Source organism: Emydura macquarii, unplaced genomic scaffold, assembly GCF_026122565.2.
Source record: "Emydura macquarii macquarii isolate MOO-44397 ecotype Brisbane River unplaced genomic scaffold, CSIRO-AGI_Emac_v2 contig_2481, whole genome shotgun sequence".
Lineage (NCBI taxonomy): Eukaryota > Metazoa > Chordata > Testudines > Chelidae > Emydura > Emydura macquarii.
In genome coordinates, this window is record NW_027132618.1 from 1,105,423 (window position 1) to 1,131,631 (window position 26,209).

General features: G+C 39.5%; 2 long non-coding RNA genes across 2 annotated transcripts in view; one reads left to right on the forward strand and one right to left on the reverse strand.

Moving 5' to 3' along the window:
• LOC137163189 (uncharacterized) overlaps window positions 1–26,209 on the forward strand; it is a 57,639-nt gene that overhangs the window by 30,992 nt on the left and 438 nt on the right. Inside the window, exon 4 of the long non-coding RNA XR_010922647.1 lies at window positions 19,964–20,048. This is a non-coding gene — a long non-coding RNA (uncharacterized lncRNA). The remainder of the gene's footprint in view (window positions 1–19,963; window positions 20,049–26,209) is intronic.
• Window positions 9,100–9,959, reverse strand: LOC137163187 (uncharacterized). Its single transcript, XR_010922646.1, has 3 exons — window positions 9,799–9,959; window positions 9,324–9,382; window positions 9,100–9,228 (listed from the first exon to the last, which is right to left on the reverse strand). It is a non-coding gene; the product is annotated as an uncharacterized lncRNA (long non-coding RNA).

Consider the following 26,209-nt stretch of genomic DNA (forward strand, 5'->3'; position numbering starts at 1 on the left):
TATTACCTACTAGGAAACACCTTCCAACTGATTATGGACTGTGTCTCTATGATGGTTAAACAGCATGAAAGACACAAACCCCCAGATTATGTGGTGGTACATATCCCTTCAACCCTATGATTTCCACATGCTGCAGCACCTTGACAAAGCGCATGCCAATGCAGACTTCTCTAGATTTGGCAGGGAGAAGGAGGTAAGCGGGTCCCCACTGGGACCCATCTTAAGGGAGAGGGTATGTGACAGGGTATACTTACCCCGCACTGGGCAGGAAAAGCTTAACCCTACACTCTGGGTGGAGGAAGTCCAATCCTTTGGTCCACCCTTGCTGCACATGCTCCAGCTGGTGTGCTAGCATAAAAGGAAGCAGCTCACCTCAGTTGGGGCTGGACATTGAGGAGGAAGGACATGAGGTGGAGGCTTGAGCTAGAGGAGCGGATACTCGATGGAGGCCGGATTCGCAGGCTGCTACACCCACTGAGGGATCCAGAGACCTCGAAGACATCCAGGCTGAGGCTTCAAGAATCAGGGTAGGAAGTGGCCCAGGGGAAGAATACCTATTGGCCCTTGAAGCGTCAGTGTGTTTCAGCTGGAACCCCACTGACTCAGTGGCACTCACTTGTCACTGACAGGGCCCTAGGCTGCCCTGGCTGTCTTCACCCCCAGATGGTGGCCCATTCCACTCTGGCCATTGGGCTGTGCTGCCCCGAGGGCAGGAGCTGCTCTATTGACTCTGACCATTAGACTGTGCTGCCCCGAAGCCTGGGGCTGCTCTATTGACTCTGATGATTAGGCCACGCTACCCAGAAAGCAGGGGCCGCTGTATTGACTCTGGCCTGAGGGTCAGGACAGCCCAACAAGCTTGACTTCGGGATCTGAGAATCCCTACCCTGCCTCAGGGAGTTACGGGGTGTACTTGCCCTGCAACGGTCTCCTCCCCTTCTCTGTTGAGCAGTGTGTTGCCTGTTGCAGTTTAGTTCCTGCCCTTTATTCTAGGAGTGGCTGCATTTCAGTGGTGTGTGTGTATATAGTTTGTAAACAGCTCTGGAATCTGAAAGAGGCTACAAAATGTAAAATGCTCTTACGTTGTTCTTGTATAAAGGATTAAATGAACCTCTATTACAAGGAAGTTATAGCACTTTCTCCTCTGTTTTAGGACTAACATGGATCATGATGCTGTGGAGTCTCTATGGTTAGTTTCTCATATCTGAGATCAATCAGCAGCTGTTGGAAACATCAGCTTCTGTCAGATTTGCCCATGGACTGCCTGTTTCCTAGCAAATTGTGCAGTGTGATATATAATGTTTGCTTTATATAAATCATTTATAGTGAGAGCCAATCTGTCAGATCCTAATCATTTGTGCTCCAAGAGAGTCGGTGATGGGACACTTCTGTATTGCTGCTTATGGCCATCTCCTCCTCTAGTTAAAAGATATAATAATACCATAAAGTATAACAATAAGCATGCAAAGTGCACGAAGTATCTGAAATCCAGTTCATGAAGAGGCTTACATGCTTAGAAGGTGTTCATCTCCCAGTTATAGTCTGAGCTTTAAATATTGTTGAAAATCTTGAGGAAATCGATAAACATGTTTAATGATCTGCTGTTAAAGGATGGCTCACACTAAAGCTACTATTGACTGAGCTGTAATGGTAAAAAACTACTGAAACCTGGAACTCAATTCATTGTTTAAGTTGTTGCCTGTATATGGTTGTGTGACGTCAAATCAATATATCATGCTGTCATATAGGCCACTGAAACAAATGTGTTTTCTGTTTGTTGAAATATATGAAGTCAATGGAAGATTTGCCATTGTTGTCAATGGGGATCAGAATTTCATCCACAGTTACATTTGCAGCCATAGTTTACGGCCTTTCTGCACATGGAGTTGCCACTGTATTCAGAGATATCTGTACAGTAGCAGAAAACAAAATGGTGTGTAGAGATTTCCTCTCAGAAAAACCATGTCCTATAAATTATAGCGACTTGTTCTGTGGTCCATAATTGTTGAGTTGCATATGACATTGCTTGTCTTTTAAAAAAATAATGGCCTCACCTGTTGTGCTTTTCTACAAATCCAAATGAGGTTTCATTTCTGTCCTAGTTACTTTAATGCATTATATGAGCTTGTCACAAACTGCTGCTTAGACTGAATTATGTATCCTTCAGGTTGGAAATAAAATCACTGTTGTGATCTATGAGATTGAATTTCTTAGGCACACATTAAGATGAGTTATGTTTTGATTAATTTAACTGAACTTTGCTTGCACTTCTATTTCTTTTGCAACAGACACTGGACACTGCATTTGGATATGTTCTGTTTTGGGTTTGCTTTGCTCTTACTGATGTAATTGTATGCTGATGCTATTTTTCAAACCTCAGATATTCCTTTGGCACTGTGAAGTGCTCATATAATCTGTGGTATGGTGTTTGTAAGAGGAGTTGCTTGTAGAGAGCATTAAGTGAGTAATTGTAGCTCGTTACAAACCCTTATACGATGCTGATGACAATACTGATGGTACTTATCCTTGCATCATGTTAAACGCCTTAAAGACAGCTCAGTGGTGGTGATGCACATCACATTTATATTTGAATCCACTCAGGAATTAGAGGCTGAGTATAATTAATTGGTCTTCATCAGTGGGAAAAATAGTGTTTGTACAGCTTCCCTACTGCATTCATCTAGTCAATGCATGTAATAATATTTGTTCTAACTTTGTGCAAAGCCCAAAGTTTTAGATTGTACAGCTGCAGAGAGATGAGAGAATATAACATTGGTTGAAATTGCTGTCCAGTCCTCCTTGTCATCCACCAATATCCCCAGAAAAGGGTCAATCAAAGGTAAATTATGAAGAATATCTGTTTTGTGTTTTAGAATCCTTGATATATATATTCAGTGTTTTTTCTGTTACAAAAGTACATGAGAAAACTTTTCTGAATGTGCAAATCTGTAGAATAGTTAAAATCCCATTCGCAGCAGAATGTAAATTCTGTTGCTGTGGTATGTGATGTGGGATTTTATCCGATGTCTTCAATTAAATACAAGTTTTCTGAATCCAAATACTTATTTGATTATTCAGGTGATTTTTTTTTAACTTGTATATAATGTGCACCTTTTGAAAGTCACACCTACAGGTTGTCAGAGAAGACCAAATGCTTTTATAAGATAAACACAATGTGTAAGTAAAATCCAAATGAAGTCATCCTCAGCTCTTTTTTTAGCTCTTTCATTACTTGTGACAGTAACGTTGATTCCGCTTCTCTAAGAATAGACAAAAGTCTCCCATGAGCACAAACTGAAAAATGTGTTCCTTGAATTTTAATGAGACTCAGTTCTTCAGGTTTTAATGATACAATTTTATCTCCTATCTTTAAAGTTTTAGGCCAAACTTTATTGGATTGTGTACCACCTCCTTCAAATTCTGTTGTGAAGTGAATTGATGGAATATCAAGTGCAGATACCACTAGTGTTACATGTGCTGCAGGTTGGCAATTCCTGGTCTAGTGTATCATTTCCTGTTATCCTTAATGGTGATCACAGTTTTCTTTTCAATATGAACCTTTCCATTGTACAGAATGGCAGTGGACATACACAGTGATGTAGGTGATGAATTAGGGTCTGGTCCAAAGCCCCATGAAGTCAGTGGAAACACTCCCATTGGAGTCAAGGGGCTTTGGATCAGGCCTTGAAATACAAGTTCCTAATTAGGCATTTCTTTTAAATTTAGTAATAATCATTATATAATAAGGCTACATATAGGGGCTTTAAGACCCAGGCCCAGGTGGGGGTGGTACAGAGACAGAGCACACCAAAAGGAGCTTTTGGACTCATTATTCCTATCCATGCATAGTGCCTCTGGAAGTACAGGGGAGCATGGCCTCATCTATGCCCTTTGAAAGAGGGAGCCCTCTCCAGTCTGTTCATGCCACACCCTCCTTGGGGAGATGAGTGCCAGTTTGGGTGTTGGCCTGGAGTAGTCCCTTCCAAACTAGGAAGGTCAAACTATCTTGCATTAGGATCTCACTTACTCTTTAATGTATTAAGATTTGTTTTCACTCTGTTGTGTTTGACAATATTGAAAAATATTCTTTGTGGTGCTTTGATAGCCAAGAGACTTGAAAAGTGCCATTTTCCCAAGCCCTCGTAGTTATTAAGTAAATCTTGCTTCGCTCCTGCTTGTCAGTATGTGTAATATATTAGTTGTCTTTCTTTCTTGCCAAATATTCTGAATGGGGGAAAGATTTTTGGTTTGTTCATTATATTATGTGACAGCAGTAATTATTGATTCACAATAAATCCCATGTCTGAAGGAAAGAAAAATAGTAACACTCAGGTACTCAAGCCCCTTCCCCCCACCTATTCACCACCCTCTTCCTGGGAGAAAAAAATCACAGCTGTGGTCAGGATTTTGATTTTTTATTCTAACCAAAATTTGAAGGCTCTAGCAATATACTGCCACCATGCAGAATCCAGAGGATGAGTACTACCACACACGAGTTTTCCATGGAGGTCTCTCATCCAAGTACTGATCAAACCTGACTTGCTTAGCGTATGATACTACACAGGAGCTTTATTTAGTATAATATATTCATACTAACTATGTGTGTGGTTGTACCTGAAGTGTTATGGCTGCAGACCTTTGAGAATGAACTATTGCAATGCAACTCAAAGAGTTTTGAATTAAAATGAATTACCTAGTGTAGCATTTTAGGAGCAAGTTAGTCAGGTGCTGGCCAGTCTGGGGTTCTTGGTCTGTCTGGGAAATTGCCTGTATTTTTGCTGGCTGCATTCAATATTTAATTCTGCCCAACCAGACAGCAATACAAACTGTTTAGTGGGCAGCCTTCTTTTACTCCCCTGATGGTTCCATGCTGCATCTTTGCTGTGCCAGAACCTGGCACAGTATATGAGTACTGTTCAATAGGTTATGGGGCTTGCTCTGTGTTACTTCATAATCCATAGCATAGTATAACATTAGGCATCAGCTCTTGAAAGGGGAAGTGTCCAGCAACAAAGGAATAAAGCTGGAAAGCTATAAGTTTACCCAGCATAAAGACAGGGGGACAACCCCACCCCTGCCATTTGGGAGAACACCAGCATTGTCAACCAGTACCACTCATTTGCACAGCTGGAAGAGGAGGAGGGCAAGGAGATGATTTCTTGTCTACTGTGGCCTGTGCTTTGGAAACCCAGCATCCAGGCCTGGATCCCAGCCAATCCACCTTGGATGTAGCATGTCTTCATTTGCTTTTTGAATAAGAATAAAAGGCCTTATTAATTGTAGCCACATCAGCAAGATAACACTATTAGTGTCACAAGTCACACTGATTAACCTTGCAGGATGCACCAGAAAATTAACTTCTTTGTCACACTGCTTAAACATACTCACCTATCTGAATGCCATAAAAGCCTCAGAAAAAAAATACAGTTAATCAAACATACCTTGCCTTGTACATGTGTATTCTTACCTTTGGCAGTCTCCTGATCCACTGAGAAGAGTAGCAGTTTTGTCTTTGACTTCAATGGGAGCAGGAGCAGGCCCCTGGCACATAATTCCCTTTGCAGAACCTTTAGAACATAACCCCAAATATGCATATTTCATCCTAAGATTTTAACTACCATAATAAATATGATTAATAACCAACTTAGAAAATCAATTATTTTTATGCTATGAAATTCAGCTCAAATTTGAAAAATGTACATCTATCATATTGATTATCTGATTAATTTTGATTACATTCAACAACTATAAATGACACTTGAAGCACAGTAAATCTAAAATAGTTTTGAAAAGAAGCTTGTCTCCACAATTCTGTTTCTGTGGAACCTGTCAAGGTATCATCTTCATGGGCCACAGCGTAGGCCATTCAGTGTTTTATACTTGTGACCACACCTGTACTTGATGTGAAGAAAAGCCCCATTTACTGCACGCTGAAACTCATACATTAATTAACCTGAGCGTGTGACACTTTGTAATTGGAAACTATATAAAGTGGCAGCTATAAAATCAGTTTTATCAGTATGTGGGTACTTATATTTGTGTGAGGGAATTGAACCAAAGAACAGAAATGCCATTAATACTTTGGTTCCGCTAACACACACTATGCACAAGCTTTCAGAGCTTGGAGTTATCCCATTAAGCACTGAAGGAATAGATGAGTTCACAGTATGGAACCTGCGAACCTATAAAATAATTGTAGAAAGCTAGGTAGAGACACCTAATGCTTTCTGTGATCTTAGTGTCCAGAAATTCCAATCACAAGCATCTCATCCCCCTGAGTTTCTTTTTCATCATATGATATTTTAGGTCTCAGTGGTTTTTTTGTTTTTGTTTTTGGAGTGTCTAAGTTCTTGTTTAATTAAATTCTTTACATTTTGAGGACTATTTTTCTATCTCTGGATTTCAACTTCTGCTTATGGATGCCACTAGTCGTTATACTTGCATTCCTGTGTCCTACGCAATTTGTATGCAGAGCAATATTAACATGTACTCCACATCCTATGGATTCTATTGGGCTGGTTTTCACTTTATCTTTAAAAACTGTTACATTTACTAGCTACAATGGGGAGAGGATCTATGAAAAATGTCAACAAGAATATAGTGATGTAAATGGCTGACATTGCAAGTCCTTATGTGACCAACGTAGTGCAATGTTTTTCTTGGAGTGTCTAGTCAGCTTAAAGTTAAATCCATGCTTAATGGAGGTACCAACAAGCAGTATGTTAACTTTTTGTAGAATATTGATGCCTAAGGGAAATTGCATCTTTTGGATGCGAGTATTGTAAAAAAAGTTCTCCCTTGCACCAGCTATAACATTTAGCTATAAATACATAGGGCTTGTCTACACAGTGTGGCAATGCACCCTACGGGGGTGTGATTTCTAAAGTGCTCTGTTTGAAACAGTACTGTGTTAAACTGCGCGAGGGAACTTTGCTTCTGCACCAGCTGGCCTGCATAGACCAATTAATGAACAACATGTTAGTGTGCTTTAGAAATCACATCCACATAGTGCACATTACCATGCTCATCAGGCCTCGTTCTCCACTCCTTTATGCTAGTTTTACTGCAGTGTAACACCATTAATTTTAGTGGCATTATCTTAGTGTAAAACTGATGTAACAAAGTGAAAACATATCCATGCTCGTCAAACATTTTTGTCTCTCTGTCATGCATGCACAAACTCTCTAGAAATTATGGAATAATTTTTTTAATTATGTAGTTACGTAGCGCCCAAATTCTGTCATTCATTCCCTGTCCTTCTTTGTATGGGTTAAGATTCCACAGAATTCTTTCTTGACCAGCAGAAATTAATGGGGAATAAGGTCTTCAGAATTGAGCCCGAATGGCAAACTTTTCCTTTGGTGGGAATACAGAGTGTGTATTAATCAGGACAGATTTAAGGACAAATCCTGGCCTTGGATGTGCATGACTCCCATTAACAATAATGGAGCTCAGGACAGTTTGGCCTTCATCCTTGCTGTGTAAGGTATCTTGTAAAATAAGCTATTTCATTTGTGCGTATTGGTTAGTTCACTGACTTTATAGCACACATGCCCTAATGTTTGGAGCTAAGAAGCAAAATTAGGCAAGGATATCAAATGAGATTTGGGAGTACTTCACAGTCTGCCCTAAATAAGGGGCCACTCATATCTGCAAAGCTGCAGGAGCAAACCAGGAACTGATGGTGACTCAGAATCACAATTCCTCCTGCACTGACTCAGTCACAGTTTATCCCCTGTTCTCCTGCCTCCTCCTGTGTGGCTGAAGTCAAAATCTCAGTAGGGCAAAGCAGAGAAAGATGGAGGTCTCTTTCCAACATTCAGCTGAGTAATGACTGTGACTGCCTCACTCTAAGTATTCATTATTGGTCCAAATGCTGAGTGCCTGGATCTCTCATTAAATTCACTGAGGTTTGCGAGGGCTCATTTTCAGGATTTGGTAATTACATCACTAAGTGGCATGGGAAAATGAATGCAGAACTGGAATCTCTCAATATCACCAGGCATGTTTTCATAATGCACATCTGTTACAATTATGAACATGAGAAACTGATAAAGGGAGCAATTTTCTAATAATTTCTTCTGATTTAGTCATAGAATATAATAATTGCTCGATGTCACAGGAGCATTTTTCAGGTCAAGCATATCCCGTGAGCTAGTTTTCTTCCACACTATTGGCTCACATTTATCCTCTTCTGGTTTGTTGATTTCTGACATTTACTTTAACCAGGGACCATCAACTTGTGATGCAAAAACTTCCCACTCACAGAAAGCTTCCAGATGCAGATTTCACTGAGTGGTGTTTTTGTCAGCATGCCGTCAATCAAAATGAAGTACAAAAGCTCATTGAACTACAGAAGCCCCACTCAGTACAGGTGCTGTTCCAACATGATGTTAGAAACATACAGGAAGTAAAATATTTGTTGTTCCTTTTTGACCTCTTGTGCTTCAAAGCACCATAGAATTAGCCACTGCTAGCATGCTACCTGAAGAATAAATTACATTACAAATATCTGTTCAGAGGGACCAGAATTGCTTACCCAAAATGGCTAGTTGGAGCTGATTAAATATGGTCTCATAAGCATTGAACAACATCAATATGGGATAACAGAGGAGAGAAAATTGTCTTCCAGCACCACAGGCATGATGAGGCCTGTCTAAATATGAATCAGCAGCAGGATTTTAACAGGATGATAACAAAGGAATCAGCCTCTGAAGCCAGAAATATCTTCTATACAGCCAGTGATAGAAGACATAGGAGCTGCAGTGATAGCTAACTTTAATCAGACTCTGGAAGTTGCAGGGAGTGTGGGCAAAGGGGTCTTTGCTCTCCCCTACTCTGATCCACCCATAAACGAGTCAGCAGCCTACTGAGAAGAAGATATAAACAGTTTGAAATGTTTTGATTAGATATCAATGTAATGGGTTAGGTTTCTATTCCTGGACTGAATGAGCAAATTGTTTAGAATCAGCTTTGTGGTGTTAATATTCAGCACTTTCTGCTAACGTTCTGAAACATACTATGAAAACTAATATTCCTGCCAGTAAATTTGTTTGCCAGAATATTCACAGAAAATACAAACACACCAGGGACACAAGATCACTGGAAGTGAGAGTCTTTTAAAAAAAAAAAAAGGTTTGCAAAAAAAAATTGGTACTTCATCTGCTCAGGCTCCACTTTCCAGGGTTGTCAGTCCAGCACCTTTTGTGAGCAAAGACCATTTTTTTCCTTAAAAAAAGAAAAGACATAATTAATGTTAGTCAAATGGCATCATAGACTCAGTTGCCACAGACGCATTTAACAGGAGCACTATGAAAACTTACCCCTTATCACTGAGATACTGGACAAACAGACATGGGGTCCAAGATAAACTGTTAAACTTCTGTGAGCAAAGCAAAGAGACAGCAGAGGCAATCAGCAACACATTACTTGGAAAACTTGCAACACACACACTAGACCTGAACAAAGTGTCTTCCTATTGCGCTGATAATACAAAAGTGAATTATGGAAAGTGACAGTCAGCGTACCAGAATTAAAAAAACAAAATGAAAATATTTTGCCTGCAAACTGCCCAGTCCATGTTGTGCACAATGCTCTGAAACTCGCTAGCAATAACCTTCAAATTGACATTGAGACTCTGGTGATTAAGATGTTCAATCATTTCAGCAGTTCTGATAAGAGAGTAGCAGCACTGAACAAAATGTTTGACCTTGTGGATATAGAGTATACCACTTTAGTGTGCCACATTCCAACACACCGGTTGAATCTTTTCCCAGCTGTAAAAAGGCTTGTAAATACCTGGGAGGCTGTTAAGAGCTATTTTGTTTCTCCGGGCAGCAAGTGTCCAAAATCTCTATGGATGCTGTTCTCCGACATGGAAAATGGTGAAGAAGGTGAGGGGCCTAGCAAAGTTGAGGCTCATCTGTTTTAACTCCAGAATGTCCTGAACGTCTTCAACGATACTGTGCTCTGTTTGGAAAACGAGCATTTGATGGCATGAGTAATCTGAGAATTAAACTTCACCAACAGAAGAATGACAAATTCTTCTGCTCCAAAAGTTGAAAATGCATGCATTAACTGAGAAGCTGCCTGTCACTGCTGAATATCTCCAGAAAGACTTCAAGAAATTTTACTATGTGTCGGTCCAATATCTGGAGAAATGGTTTGAGTTTCGACAACTGGCTACTTGTTCAATACCCAGTGCTTGAACATCAAAGTTAATAGGGAATTTGAATACAGGCATCTGTCTGCGGCCATGACAGCTGTAAACCTCCAGAAAACAGTGGATCTTGATCAGTTCTATGATGAGTAATGTATCATCAAAGACATCAACTCCAAGTTGGAGCCTGGCAAATACTCAGTTGGGGAACTCTGGTCTCAAGTGCTGAGAAACAAGGATGGTAGCACTGAATTCCTGAACCTGACAAAGCTGGTGTCATATGTGCTCAGTATACTAGTTAGCAACACATACACAGAGCGTATATTTTCATGAAAGGTACATGGACCAATGTCCAGAATCAAAGCGGCATAGACTTAGTGCAGTGTGAAACCCTTGTCAGAATGAATTTCCGGATGAGTTGAAAGGACTTCCACAGCTATGTGATTGCCTGAAGCAAGTCATGACTACGGCAAAGTCATCAAAGAAGTATGAGACTGACTTCTGGCATGTCTGACAAATATGCAAATTGTGAAATTGATTTATTGACTGAATTAAAAAATGCACCCTTTACCCATGTTACTTGTTTAGTGTACAAACAAATCTGTATATTTAAATATGGATTATAACTACTCAGCATTAATTACCATTTTAGTGCAGTTTTAATGTGTAATTGTGCCTTGATGAGTTATCAAATGAAAATGAGATAATAAGGATAATAAAATCAAACCAGTTTTCAATTAATACAAAGGATTAATTATTAATATACATCTGCGATATATTATGTTAGTGATGTTATATTGTAATTATTGAGGTTATGCATTTACCATTACTATTAATACCAATTTTTTTTTGCACATTTATGTATGATACGGTATATCACCCAGCCCCCCATGTGTCCCGATATTTCACTGTTGTGATCTGGTCATCCTAAATCCAGTATCTCAAGAGAACAGAGTTGCAGTTTGAAATGAACAGACCAAATACAATCTGTAATCCTCACTACTACCAACCATAAGCATTCAAAAATCATGAGTTAAATTTACAAATCACAAGATTTTAAAACAGTAATTTTTGTGTTCTTTTTACTTGTCTCCTATTTTCTCAGGAATTAGGGTTAATGTTTTAAACTTTATTCTGCAACCAGGAAGGCTAGGAACTTTTCTGTCTTAAAATGAAACATGAGTCTCACATGCCAGCAGATTGAGGGAAGTGATTATTCCCCTCTGTTCAGCACTGGTGAGGCCATATCTGGAGTATTGTGTCCAGTTTTGGGCCCCCCCATTACAGGAAGGATGTGGACAAGTTGAAGAGAGTCCAGTGGAGGGCAATAAAAATGATTAGGGTGCTGGAGCACATTACTTATGAGGAGAGGCTGAGGGAACTAAGCTTGTTTAGTCTGCAGAAGAGAAGAGTGAGGGAGGATTTGATAGAGCTTTCAGCTACCTGAAGGGGGGTTCTAGGGAGAATGGAGCTAGGCTGTTCTTAGTGGTGGCAGATGAAAGAACAAGGAGCAATAGTTGCAGTGGGGGAGGTCTATGTTGGATAGTAGAAAAAAGTTTTCACTAGGAGGGTGGTGAAGCACTGGAATGGGTTACCTAGGGAGGTGGTGGAATCTCCATCCTTAGAGGTCTTTAAGGCCTGGCTTGATAAAGCCCGGGCTGGGATGATTTAGTTGGAGTTGGTCCTGCTTTGAGCAGTGGGTTGGATTAGATGACCTCCTGAAGTCCCTTCCAATCCTAGTATTCTATGATTCTATAATAATCACTTGACTCCAAGAGCTTTAGGAAAAACATCAAACATGGTGAGACTGAATAAAATCACAAGCATTGGTAATACTGAACCCTGGTTTTACATTGCCTGCCTCCTCCACCCACCCTGCTCCCCCGCTTTCAAATATTTGTATTGTTGATGCACAAACAAAAATTAATCAAATACCAGAATACAGGGATGGAGCACCCTTAATCAAGCTCCAGATACAATTTCAAGTAGTCTTATTTAACCTGGTGCGAGAGCAGGGTCAGGACTAATTGTCGAGTTATCATAGGAATTATTCTGACTGTAGGTTTGTAAATTCTCCTCTTGATTCGGGACCTGATTCAGATCTTGCTTACACCAGTGTAAGTCAGTGTTAATTCTAGTGAAGTCAGAGTAAAAGTGGTGGAAAAGAGATATAATTGTGGCTGTATGTTTGCCCTGAAAGTAATTTTTTACCTTCTCTGTGACTGTTTAAACAAATATTATGAAAAATCCATTTAATGGGAAGTTAATGACATTGAAATGTGGGAAAGCATGTGTTACTTTGAGATAGCTCACTACAGACTTCTGAGGTGCATCTTATTTTGCAGTAGCAAATGCTATGGTTTATTGTATTTTATTGTTTAGCAAAATTAAGAAAGCCAAATTCAATTAAAAGCAACATTTAAAAAATTAAAGTCTGTTAGTGCCGTGAAGCGTGGCTGCAGTACAGTATTTTTAATTTAAGCAGTATCATACAAGTCCCTTTATTAACAATCTTACTGAAGTTACTTCCTTTGGCAAGGACTAATATTTCAAACAAAATTTTCCGCAAACTTAGAAATATGTTTAGAAGGAACACAGCAGATATGTTTATAAATCCTCGCAGGTGAGTACAACATCTTATGCACTGATATATTGTACAACAGCTGTTTTTAAGGCCCTGACATAGCAAAGAATTTAAGCATGACTTTCAGCATGACTTGTTCCATTAAACACACATTTAAAGTATCCATTGAAGCCAATGAGATGCTTTGCACTGACTTGAGTGGGTGTTGGATCTAGTCCCAAATGCTTTGCACGGTCAGACCAAACTTAGCTGTAAATCACAGAGAATGGGGACTTTTCCCTTAACAGACTGGTGATTTTGTAGGAGAAAATGACTGCTAGAGCAACTGCACCCTAGCTCTAGTCCTGTTGGGTAGAAACCTGCATTGTCTGTGCATAGGGATTTTAAACCTCTCAGGGAGATGGGTCATTTTGCTACTTTCTGGACAGATTTGTCTGGTATTTCCACTAAGTGGCTCCTTATGCGCTGCACAGAGAAATGGATGGTATGGCTCTGTATATAAGATAAGCTTTGTCTTTTGCTTTTTTTTCCCTCCAGATACTTTATAAGGCACCTTCACTGAACTCAATCTGGTAAAATCTCAATCTACAAATTGATCAGGTGATGAGACTAGAATTCAATCCACTAGTTACAATTCTATGTTGTATTACTAAATCTTTTATGAAAAATCCAGCTGGAGACAGATTAGCTCACATATGCCAGATGAAAAGGATGCTTGTCATGCCGACATTTAATTATTAATTTAATTTTAGGTATATTGACCTGAACCTTCATGACAGTATCCATTTGCATGACAATGCGCCAGTTGCTGTGTTTTATTTAAAATCAGTGCCCATTGCACATAGAAGAGTCGATCAAGAATCAATGTTCTTGTGATGAGGCCCCTCATGGAGTCAGAAGAACTGGATTCTACTCATGACTCCAACACCGACTCCTTGTATGACCTTGAGCAAGTCACATCATCTCTTTGTGACTCAGCTTCCACATCTGACAAATGGGGATGAAAATACTTTCCTATCCGAGAGGGGTGTTGTGAGGATTCATTTATTCATGTTTGTGAGGTGTTCAGATGCTACAGTGCTGTGTCCTAGAAGTACCTATTAACAACTCCCAGCACAGTTTCATTAGAAAATGGATAACGTGCCAAGAACCAGTGAATTCTTCACGTGAAAATCCTAGACTGTCACTTCATAACTAACTGCTGCAAGACTCAATGCCTATATAAACTGCAATTCAAATGCTAGACATAAGCAAATAATGGAAAAAAATTCCACAAATATTTGAATTTGAAAAGTGAACTGTGATTAAATTGTGTCTGTAAACCTTATTTCAGACACTCTCTTTATTGGCACATTTGTCTGAAGAACTAATGCTCAAATATTCAACAGAAGTACATTTTCAAGTGTATATTTTTCTGCATGCATCCGACTCTGCTGATGAGTTGTCCAATCAGGAAACAAACAATACATCATCATCCATGTAACTAACCTTAGATCATCTGCTCCTTGAAGCAGGGACCCTCTCTCCTAAGAGTTTGGTGAGCAGTACCACAGATAAAAAATAAATCGTAATAACCTACATAGCATGGATTGTGAATGGTATATTTGATTGCAAGTCCTATGAATGTTTCCTAAATTAACCTGCTGTGATGTGATGTTCACCTGACACCAGCACTGAAGGGGTTAAAGTGGCAAGAGAGGTCAATTAGCCATAGGCTGTACCTACTGGGGAGCTAAGGGGCAATGAGAATGAAGCTCACCTGGGCAGGAACAAGACGGGCTTCTATAAAGCCTAGGAATAGAGGACATAGGACATGGCAGTGAGGTGAGCCTGCAGTTACACACACTGATAAATGGGGGGAGGGGAATAAGAGCCTGAAAAAGGCAATGTAGAAAGCAGTCCAGGGAAGCAGCAGTAAAGTCAGAGAGTACAGACCTGATCTGCTGGTTTGAGGGCCCCAAGACTGGAACCTGGAGTAGAGGACAGGACCAAGTTCCCTTACCAGCCACAGCAAGAGTGGCACAGTCAGTGCAGTGGATATGGAGACTTCCTGAGCCTTTGGGAAAAGAGACTTTGATAGTACCCCAGAAGGGGAGTACAGTTGTGACTTGGCTGGAGGGCTAAGCCACGAAGGAGAGGTGTTGCAGCTCCCGACTAATGAGAAAGGGGCCACAGAGTGAATGACTGAGGCAGCAAGCTGAGCAAGTGCCAGATGGGGCATGTACGGTGGCGAGCTAATTCCCCAGATGAGCCATGAGGAGGTGTCACTGAGCAATGAGTAGCCAACCCCATTACACCTGCCAATTAGGAATGGATGTTGATGTATGGATGTTGTTGTATTCTTGGATACTGTATGCTATATGAATGTTGGACAGTTTTGGACATTTTATGCTCTCCAAGGAATAGAAAGAAAGCAGACATTAAAGGTCCGTTCTAATGTTACCTCAAGTTCTTTGTAACATACAAACCTATAGTCCCGTGAGAAAGCAACTTTGGTCTCTCTCTGTCTAGATTATAACTCACAGATCACTGTGGTATCTGACAGCCACTATCATTTGTATTTTGAGTATCAATGACTGAGGTCAATATAACTTTAAATTAACTGTTTATGACCAGTAACTCAGATTGTAAACTGTTCCTAGAATGAAAGGTTTTCTTTAGGTCAGAGATTGTGTATGAATTTAGCACACAGTTGGGGATACTAGAATAAAACTAAATAGAAAATAATAATTAGCTGCTGATTCTGCTTTTGAGTCTCCAAGTGATAACCAGTGTCTCAATCTAACCAATCAGCGTACTGGTGAGTTCTGTGAAGCTTTTATCACAGCAGGATGATTTTTTCTTGTCAAAATTGGCATCAGTTGTGCTAATTAAATTTGAAGAGTTCATTAGTTAAATGGTAATTGCAGTAATATGCATGAAAGAAATGATGATATACAAAACTTGCTTTCAAAGAAAATCACTTTCCCCTTTTCAGATAACCTTCAAAAAAATCTGTGCAAAGAGTAATAAGGGAAAGCAAGATTTCAGAAATTAGTTTATGAACTGTTAATTTATTTAGTATTGGTTTTGTTTCTCATTTGTATTTTTAATTTTACACTGTTCATGACTTCTATTCTACACTCTTCTGCTTGAAAATTGTTTAGTGTAATGCATTTGTCACACTCATCCATCTTTGGAGAGACTGATTTGGATACATAGTGATCACTATTAAACAATCAGCATTTTCCAGCAGACACCATACAGTTACCTCTGTTATTTATAGCATGGGAGAAACACACTGTGTGGTAACTGCCAGCAAGAGATGACTTTTTAATGGTAACCACTGTATTGTGTTTTACACTGTAACTTTCCTCCCAATAATGCTACAACTGTATTAACTTTAGTTGCCCATTTCTCTTTTTGCGTAAACTAGTGTGGATCAGGAGTAATGCCACTGAAGTCACACTGGTAAGTAATGGTGAAAGAGATCAGGCCCTAGATTTTGTTATGGCAGGGGTCATAAGGCTGTTACACACAGTCTTCCAAATTCTTTCTTATCATGCAAGAAAAGTTTTAGGTTTTGGAAGAAATGTTGTGTTGTTGTTATTTCTTTGTGTCATAGTAGTAGCCAGGAACCTCAGTCATGGACCAAGATCCAATTGTGCTAGGCATTTTTTGATTTTATTAGTTTCTTCTGCTGTAAACTGTCTAACTAGATTAAATTCTGGGCAAAATTGCTATCTGGGAACTGGACAATGGTGTTGGGTTCAAATTCTTGAAAGAAGGGATTGCGCTGCTTTCTGTTTGTGAACACCTCTAGTGCAGGACTAATGAATATGTGTAAATAAAATAAGTTACACTAAGAATATCTCGACTCCATATCACATCATTACTCCTGATTTTGTGTGCCATAGGAAACTGAATTGCAAGGCCTTAGACATCTGCTACTGCTCAGCAGAAACAGTGTATACCCTGTGGCAAAGAGCCAGCTTCCCCCTAGTGGGTCCCACGCTTCTGCCCCTTGTAGTGGGCCAGGGAGTCACCAGTCACCCCATCTCCCCAGGGAGGTACCTTGCTGGGGCTCCTCCTGCCAGCTGGGGCCAAGGGTTCCCCCCTCTCTGCTCCTCAGGTTGCAGAGAACCGCCGTCTCCTAGCCCGGGGAGGGTGGGGGGGAGCTTCTCCTCTAGCTGCCACAAGCCTTCTGACAGCTTCTGTCTTCTGTGCCCCGGGGAAGGCAGGGTTTAAGTACACCTGGACTAGCCCTTCATTGGGTCCAGGTGTCTCTAACTGCCCTGCAATCATCTCTCCTCTGCTTTCAGGAAAACGGGCTTTTGGCATTCTTGGGCTTACATACTGGCCCTGATATGCCCTTTTGAGGCCCTCTGGCCTGACTTTATCACAATACCCAATAGCTTTGAAAAAAAAAATCTGTTGCTTTCCTGGTTGCTTCACAGTGATGGTAGGCAATGCTTACCTTGTGTAACTCTAGACTCTTTGCACAAACCCAGAGAGTGGTACCAACGAGTCCAAAATGGCAGGAGAAATAAAATGAGAATGCAAAAGCAGCTGGGGACCGTTTGGCTTGCTGAGGTCTTTTAAAAATTCTGTTGAGAGTGACATTTTTGATCAGTGCCTCAGCTTTAGTCCGGCCATAGCTGACGTGTTTTGCAATCATTGAATCTGGATACAAAATAGGTGCCAGTGTAACTTCATAGTCACACGAGAAATAGGAGTGTTGATGGACAACTGTATGGTACACTTGAGTTAGCTTATCAGCAATAACCGTAATTGAAGGATTCATTTGGCCTGCTGAAAAAATTCGAGACCAGGGTATTGCTCTTGTGAGTCTTGGTGATTTGTTCATGATTTTTTGAATCAGTGTGATGCTGAACATTGGACTCACTGCCATAGGAAATGCTTAATTCCTTCCTGCATGCTTTACAAAAGGTTGTTGAATCACACTCATAGGATTTCCAAACCCAGGTGTAAGTAGTTTCCCCTTTTGTCCTGTATCTGCACTGTCTTCTTTGTTTTCTGGTAGTTTGCTGTTCCTCATTTTGCCATTCCCATTTCAGGGTTTTTGGGTGAAGATGGTTAGCTAGCAACTAAAAAGAACCGCGCAGTCTCGTTATGCATACACATGTTATTACGTGCCCACTGTGGTTTATGCTACAATACACACTGTGGTTCAGAACTGCAATGTAAACTATGTAGCCCTACTGTATATTGTGTTACACTGGAAAACTATCAGAAAACCCAAAATTTCCAGCAGATAACACAGAGTGCAATTAGGTAAGGGTTTAACATATAGGACAGCCCAAATCAGCTAATTTTCTATTTCACTACCAAGTTTTACATTATACCTGAATATTGGGACAAATGGCATCCCGATCGTTTATCGATTGAGATATGGGACAAAGGGTTAAATATCTGGACAGACATCTGGTCACCCTAACTGGGCTTTCTAATGGTTTAGGTTCTCCTCCAGGTGCAGTGAGCTTTACTTTGTTCCCTGCTCATTGTTGTCTTCCAGTTTCTTATAGTTTATGAGCACAAATCAGTGACAGAGGACTCAGTTCAGAAGTCTGAAGATTTAAATTGTAGTCCTGTTATTGATTTACTCTTCACTATTAAATAGCATTTGTATGTGAGTCTCGCTCTAGAGCTGCGTGCCTGGGAAATATCATAGGTATTCCCACATTTATTCTCAAGAATGCGAAATTAAATACATTCAAATGTTTTCTGAGCAAAATAGCTGTGACCAATGCCTCTGTAGATGCACTTCTTGTACTTGGTGAGGTAGTTCAATATTCGTTGCTATATGTAGGGAAGTTGCTGTCACATAGCAACATGCAGCACTTTATCCACTGCTAATATGTAATTATATGCTTTGTGAAGCATCCTGGGACATTCAGTTATGTGAAAAGCATTATAGAAATGTGAGTTGTTTTTGCTTTTACTGTTCTTTATTCAAAGGTGTTTTACATTCATTGGGAAATTCTTTGCTCAGATAGGCACAAGCAGCAAGAGACTAAAAGTTGCATTTTTCATAAGCTTGTTATTAATATAAATCATTAAGTCATTTATTAAAAGTGAGTGAGATTCCAGATACACCAACTAGCAACTGGAAAATTTCATGCTGCTGGTGGATAATTATCACAGTCATTCTACAGTATCTACATTATTAGTTATTGGGATATCTCAGCAAATAAATACGTCTTGCCAGGATATTATCCATAAGGCTTTCTGTATACAAAACTAATGACATTTTTAATATAGGAGTTTGACTTCAATTGATAACTTTGATAGTCTTTCTATTGCTGATTTTTAAAACATTAAATATGGAGGCTCAGCTGCGTGTGGAATGTTAATTCAAAAAGTATTTCAAGAAATAATTCCATAAAGCATGATTATGGTTCTGCTTTGGTGCAGCACCCCTGTTGGTGAAAAACTGCAGTAATGCAATGGTGAATCAAGCACAATGTATTTATTTTATGGTAACAGTTAAAAAGCAAGGGACTGCCTGCTTCAGAGCACTATTACAACCAACAGTATCACTAACAGCATTCTAGTAATTCAAGGAAGCAAAAGATACAGTCTTTGCCTTCCCATTGGAGGTGAGCAGTATAATTCAGTATAATGCATTAATCATGCACATTGCACCAACTCAACATACTGGTTAATAACATTGACCTCCTTGTGGGCTCAGTGCTTAATCCAGAAATAAAATCCCATTCCATATGTCTGGTATCAAACCTCTATGCCCATATTTGATGAAAATACTGACTTCTTCATCTGGGAATAGCATCCTACACCTCTCAGGGAACACCAAATGCTCCTGCCTCTCCATATTTAAAGAAATTCATTGAAGCCATATGTTATTGAATAGACCCAACATTTTAATAAAGGAATGTGGTTCTTGGTTGCTTTGGTCTGGTGCAACTGATTTTCCTTGATGATGATTATACAGTGTAGTGTCTTTGTGTCTTGTAGAGTATGGAACACAGTGTCGGAGTGTAACAAATATACAATCATAATAATCATAATGGTGGAAACTGAGATTTGACATTTTGATTAACATGGATAGTGTCTCATTCTGTAAATGGACACTTGCATCTAAAAAATTCACTCTCATCAGAGTGTCCTAATAAAATTCTAGTCTGTGTAATTACACCCTGCCTACCTATACCAAATATATTTAAAGCATTATATATTATTATTTATTGTGTGTATTGCAGGAATTCCTAGAAGCAAGGGATCCATTGTGCTAGACACTGAACAAGAATAAAACAGAGACAGTCCATGTCACATGGTGCTTACAATGTAAGTATAAGACTGCTCCCAATGAAGTTAGTGGGAAAACTCCCAGTTAAGCCTCATTGTGTGTCCTAGCTCCCTCCAGATGCAGCCTATGGCTAATTGAGCTTTATTGCCTATATTAACCCCTCCAGGGCTAGTGTAGGGTGAACAATGCACTGTCACGCTGTCTGGAGTGCCTCATGACCAAGAGTGGTATGTCCTATAGTTAGCTTTCACCAATACAGTAACAAATGTGAACTCCTAGACCACTGTAACTGTCTTACCATGGAGTCACAGACAGTCCCCTTGGGCTCTCCAGTCTATCATGCCAGCCATGCAAGCTGGACTTAGTGATAAATGGTCACTTACACTAAAAGTCACAAAATATTCAAGTTGCTTCCAGTCCCAAGAGACCAGTCACTTACCCCAGATTAATTTGTACCTGAGCTCTCAATGTAGCCAATCCTGTAATAAACTAACGAAAAGTTTATTAACTAGGAAAAAGAAATCAGAGTTATTTATAGGTTAAAACAAGTAAGCATATATAAACAAATGAGTTTCAGTCTGTGATTCAAAAGGTGATAGAGATGTAGTAATCTGTCAGCACTGAATGTCTTTTCAGGGCTTAACCTTTGTTGACACTGGAGGTCTCATAGACTTTAGGGCCAGAAGTGACCATCATGGTCATCTAGTCTGATCTCCTGCACATTGCAGGAGACAGATCCTCACCCTCCCACTTCTGTAATAGATCCATAACCACTGGCTGAGGTACTGAAGACTTCAAGTTACAGAGAATCTATCATTTACACTAGTTTAAACCTGCAAGTGACCTGTGCCCCATGCAGCAGAGGAAGGTGAAAAACACCCAGAGTCTTTGCCAATCTGACTCCAGGAAAAATTCCTTCACAATCCCAAATATAGCAATCAGTTAGACCCTGAGCATGTGGGCAAGCCCCACCAGCCAGAGACCTGGGAAATAATTCTCTGTAGTAATTCAGATCCCTTCCCATCTAATGTCCTATCACCAGCTGTTGGAAGTATGAGCTGCTAGCAATCTCATACTGGCTACATGCCATTGTAGGCAGTCTCATACCATCCACAAACTTATCAAGCTCAGTCTTGAAGCCATTTAGGCTCTCTGCTCTTTTGTTTCTTAGCTCCAGCCCTTGCAAGAGTCCAAAGAGCAAAGAGATGAAAAATCTTCGATAGCTATTTTTATTTCTCTCCTCCAGCAGTCTTACTGATCGGAGGAGTCCTTTTGCACATACTTTTCCATGGGTGGATGGGGCAATCAAAGATTTTGTCCTCCTGGATGGGCAGAGGGAGCCACTCTTCCCATCTGAGTTCCCAAGTTCAGAGCAGGCATTTTTACAGTTATGAACAAACTTATATTTTACCTGGTAGCATGGAATACAGACATTGCAAATGAGATTAATGCATGCAGCAATTTACAAGCATTTCATAGAAGAGTGTAAACACTAAATACATTCTTATGAGACTAAGACCTATTTTGAACAAAACTAACATACTGTTGAGCTAGTTTGGTTTCTCTGTTTGTCAGTTCTCTGACAACAAAGCCAAAGCTGTCACTTGGTTTACTAGCATCACACATGCACCGTACAAAGAGTTACAAATGGACATTGAGAGATATGATTCCTTCATGAGCTGTAAATCCAAGGAGCAAAAGCTTCGGGGAAAAAAAAGTGTCAGTACTTGTTTTGTTTTGTAAAGTTTTAAGAAGCTATACTTTTACAATATGAAGCCCAAATCATGCTTGCCTTACTCAGTCAATTGAGTAACTGGGATTCTTTGCATCAGTGAAGTGATCAGGATTTGATTCTTTGTAACAAACAATGCACATGACTGCATATAGAACACTACCTTACTCCAGTGGTCCCACTGAAACCAGTAAGGAGTATGAGCTACTATTCAGTGTGAGTCAGGGTATCAAAACTTAACCCAAACATAAGAATGATTGTCCTTATATAACAGGCAAGTTTGTAAATTACATCATAGTATTAGTTTGAAAGTAATTGCTTTCTAAATATTTGGGGGATTAAAAAAAAAAAAGAATCAACTGCTCTAAAGAGAAATAAATATCTTCAAAGATCTAATTTTAAAAGGATGTAAATTGACACTTCCATTAGTTTTTTTAATTACCTTTTATTGTCTTTTTACATATAATAAAAATACAATACAACCATATTCCATCACTAGTTTATAATAAAGACACTCATATCTACTCAAATTATAACTAAAGTTTAATATTTGATACCTTAAGGGTATAGTCTGTGAATAGAAATCAATACTTTATACTGCTTCTTGCACCATATTCCTGAGTAATATTTTTGGGAGTAGAGGTTGCAAACAAATATAAATATTGTGGTCCTGGTTCTCCATTCAACTCCACTAGTTTTACACCAGCATAGAGTTTATAGCTGGTTTACACCATAAGATAAGAATCAGGCTGTCTGTTTGTCCGTTCTTCATTACACAGAGACTGAGAAGAAAGAGAAATGGCAGAAATTTTTACAGACAAACACTAAGCTGTGTAAAGAATCTAAAGATTAAGAGCTAAGCATTAGGAATGAGAGTGTCAGATGCATATAAAATTTAATTCCCAGTGCAGGACATTAGCAGTCCTACTACTAGTTTAGTAGGGATTATTTCAATATATTAACACCTTACACAACTTTGTAAAGGCTGCATTCCCTGAGTTAATTCACACTAGAGGCTTGATTATCTAATCCGTCATAGTGGGGTTTTATACTGATGTAACTTGACTGAAATAATTAGTTACACCACCATAGAACAGCAGAAAAGAAGTGTAGAAGTAGGTCCCAGCAATGCAAACTGCACTCCTTGAAGTATTACAGTCCAATTTATCTCCATATCTTTCTGACTTCATTCTGTTCCAATTAGTTTTTTAGATCTTTCTTCTCAAAAGATGTATTTTCACTTCGAGTGAAGTGCTCTTCATTTTTCAGAGTATAAAACTGCTACTTGTGAATTCTCTGTAGCAAAGGATTTTCTTATCTCCACAGATTCCTTACATTTGTCTCTGGGTGATCAGACTCCATTCTGGGAATGAATATTAACTTGGTTGAGTCATTTTATTTATATATGTAGCCTTTCTTAGTTGATCAGTGTGCACGTACTCGGTCTTGGGTGTTTTAAGATACGTTCACCATGGTACGTAAGCTATCCATTTATATGTCATTCAGTATAGTCAAGAGTGATCAGATCGCCTTTTCTTAGAGCCTTTCTATTCCTCTTCAGTGTTCTCATCACTGTTATACTTGTTGTCCTCCCCCTTTTCCCTTGTACTGTTTGCTAAACCCACTTTATTATGGATTATCTTTAAATTGGATTGTAAACTTTTCAGGGTAGGGACTGTCTCTTGTATAGCACCTAACACAAAAGGCTGTCAATACTGACTGTGGCCTCTCGGTATTACCATGTTACAAATAATAATAACGGGAAAGGTGACATTACTGGAGTGAATCTTGAAAAAAGGCAGAGAATCCTCAAGCAAAGCTTGATGACATGATGTTTCTATTATAAATAGTTAAATAAATAAAAACCCAAGCAGGAAAAAAGATGCATTATATCCATTTGGATAGATAAAGTTCAGCTCTAATTCTAAATCAGAGATGTTAATGCTAGAATTACTGAACTGTATATGAAGCTAAATCACATTTATTTTTCAACTCTTGCAATAACTTTTTAAAATAACTAGTATTTTCATATACCTGACAACCACATAAGTAGGTTCTGAAAAGGGGCATAGCCTACTCTTGACGTGAAAAATGCATCCTTAGCTTGAAGGGCTTGACCCTGCCATGCACTGAGTATTCCTCTGGGTTGCGGAGCACCCTCAACTCTCACTGTAGCAAGTGGGCATCAAGGGAGCTCAGCATATTCCAGGATCAAGCCTTTAATTGGGTTGGATACTGAAAATCTATTGCAGGAAAGGTAATCCCATCTTCTGTTTTTACAAATACAAAAAGACATTATCTTTATGGAGCCTTGTATAGTACTTTGGCAAGAGCACCCTTTTTATATGAAAGTCCTTAAAATAAGTCTTCCTTTAAACAATGAACGTTTCAAGCTAAGACTTTATTTCCTTCCCATTATCAGAATGGGCTGTTTTCTATTTGCATAATGGGCTCAAGTAGCAAATGGGTGCTTAAATGCACATTCAGCCACTTGCCTGCAAGGATTTTGCTTCAGACAAGTAGAGTGCTAAAATTCTTGCTGTCATGGAACATTAAACAGGTTTTCTTTCCATTTTTTTTTACACTATCATCTCAATTTCTTATAGTAATCCAGTAGAAAACAGATACAAATAAAGAGCTCAATTCTTAAAAAGCAATAGGTACCATTGATAAATGATCATGATGGTCCCTTCTGACCTAGAGTCTATGAGTCTATTATGGAACTGATCCAGAAGAAATGAGAAATGCATGCTTGGTATTTCCAAGTGAAATATGAGGGCAAGATCCTCAGCTGGTGTATGAAATCATTCCGTGGTTAACACCAGCTGAGGATCTGGCCTTGTCTGACTCTAGTGTCTTAAATATCCTACATATATTGCTGTTATCACATCTTGGCTTTTCTGTATTGACACTTAGGCATGTGCAAGGCAAAAACTGAGAAAAGAGAAAGGAGAAATACGTTCCCAGTATGAATGTGAAAAATACATTCATTTTATTTTTGTAAAATTAGTAAATTAGAAGTCATTGCTATGGTTTTCCATTTACAAAGAAGAACCACATAACTGCAGCCAGACTGGGAAAAAAAAAACCCAGCAAATTTGGGCAAAACTACAGAAGTAAATTTGAGAAGTCCTGCTTTCTCAAACAGTCACCCAATGCTCTCTGATGTGGTATGCTCATCTGCTCTGAATGCCTACCAACGTCCCTGTGAGAATCATCTTCCGCTTAACAACAGACACCTGTCCCTCACAGGCACCCTGGCCCATAATACATTAAATTTGGCTCTGACACAACATCAGGGAGGTGCATAATGTATTCAGTGACGTCTACACTATCCAAGTGACCACATGAGAACTAACCTAAAATTTGCAAGTGTCCTGGTGATCTGTCTGCTTCTGATCAAAAAGAGTCTGTGGCCTCTGCAGCAGAGGAGGGGGGGGGGGGGGATAGTTCCATTAAAGGCACAGTACACAGAAAGCACACCATCTTATGAAAGATTGGTAGATCTTGACTCTGAAGCCCTTTATGTACACCATAACAGGCAGAGCTTCCCCACATTGTCCAGCTGGTTCTGAGCTGGAGGATCTACCTGTTTTGTTCTCAGCAGGTGCTTACACCACGCTCACCACAGTTGTGTTTGAAAGCATCTCAAGGCGAGACTTTGATACGTACCCTCAAAATATTTCCTCTTGGATTCTGCCCTAAAACAGGCATTTGTGTGTGCGCATTTTTGTATTTGCTTGAGCGCTCACAAATTGACCAAAACTATCGCCTGAGTGTGAAAAGTGCTGCCCATCATCCCTCTGCCCCTAACTCCCAGTGACGTCAGCGGGAGCTGGTGATGAGAACCTTGTAGAGCTGGGCCCAAGTGAAGAATCTAGGGAGATTTTACACTACAGGACTATTTATTTTCCCCCAGTTATTCAGAGTGAGCATTTAACATGGTAACCACAGCAACATATGATAGATAAGCTGCAATGTGAGAAAACAATTGCCAGTATGCAGTGTAATGTTTCGTACTTTCATGGTTTCCAGGGGGAAGAACTCATTCTCTGCAAGTAAATATAGTTTCCCAATGCTCATCATCTACTTGAAACATTGCATCCCTGAAGGTGTTGGGGGTAATGAGAAACAGATGAGAAAGCTGTAATAATTTCTGCATAAATATCTCAGATTCCCTTCTATCCGTTTTCTTATGCATAGATGACTGTATTTGATTTTAGTCTAGTTTATAGCTACTTATTGAAATGAGTGCGATGCACAGAATGGTATCTGCACCATTACCAACTCAAATATATAAGATCCTTATCCTGTCATGTGGAAAATAACATTTGGGGTTTGTGTTTGGTACACACACATCCATTTTTTCATCTTATTAGATTATTGTATTATTTAAAATATTACTTTTCTATTAAGAATTGCAGGCCAAAAAGGGCAGTTTCAACCAAGTATACAAGCGCTGGGTTG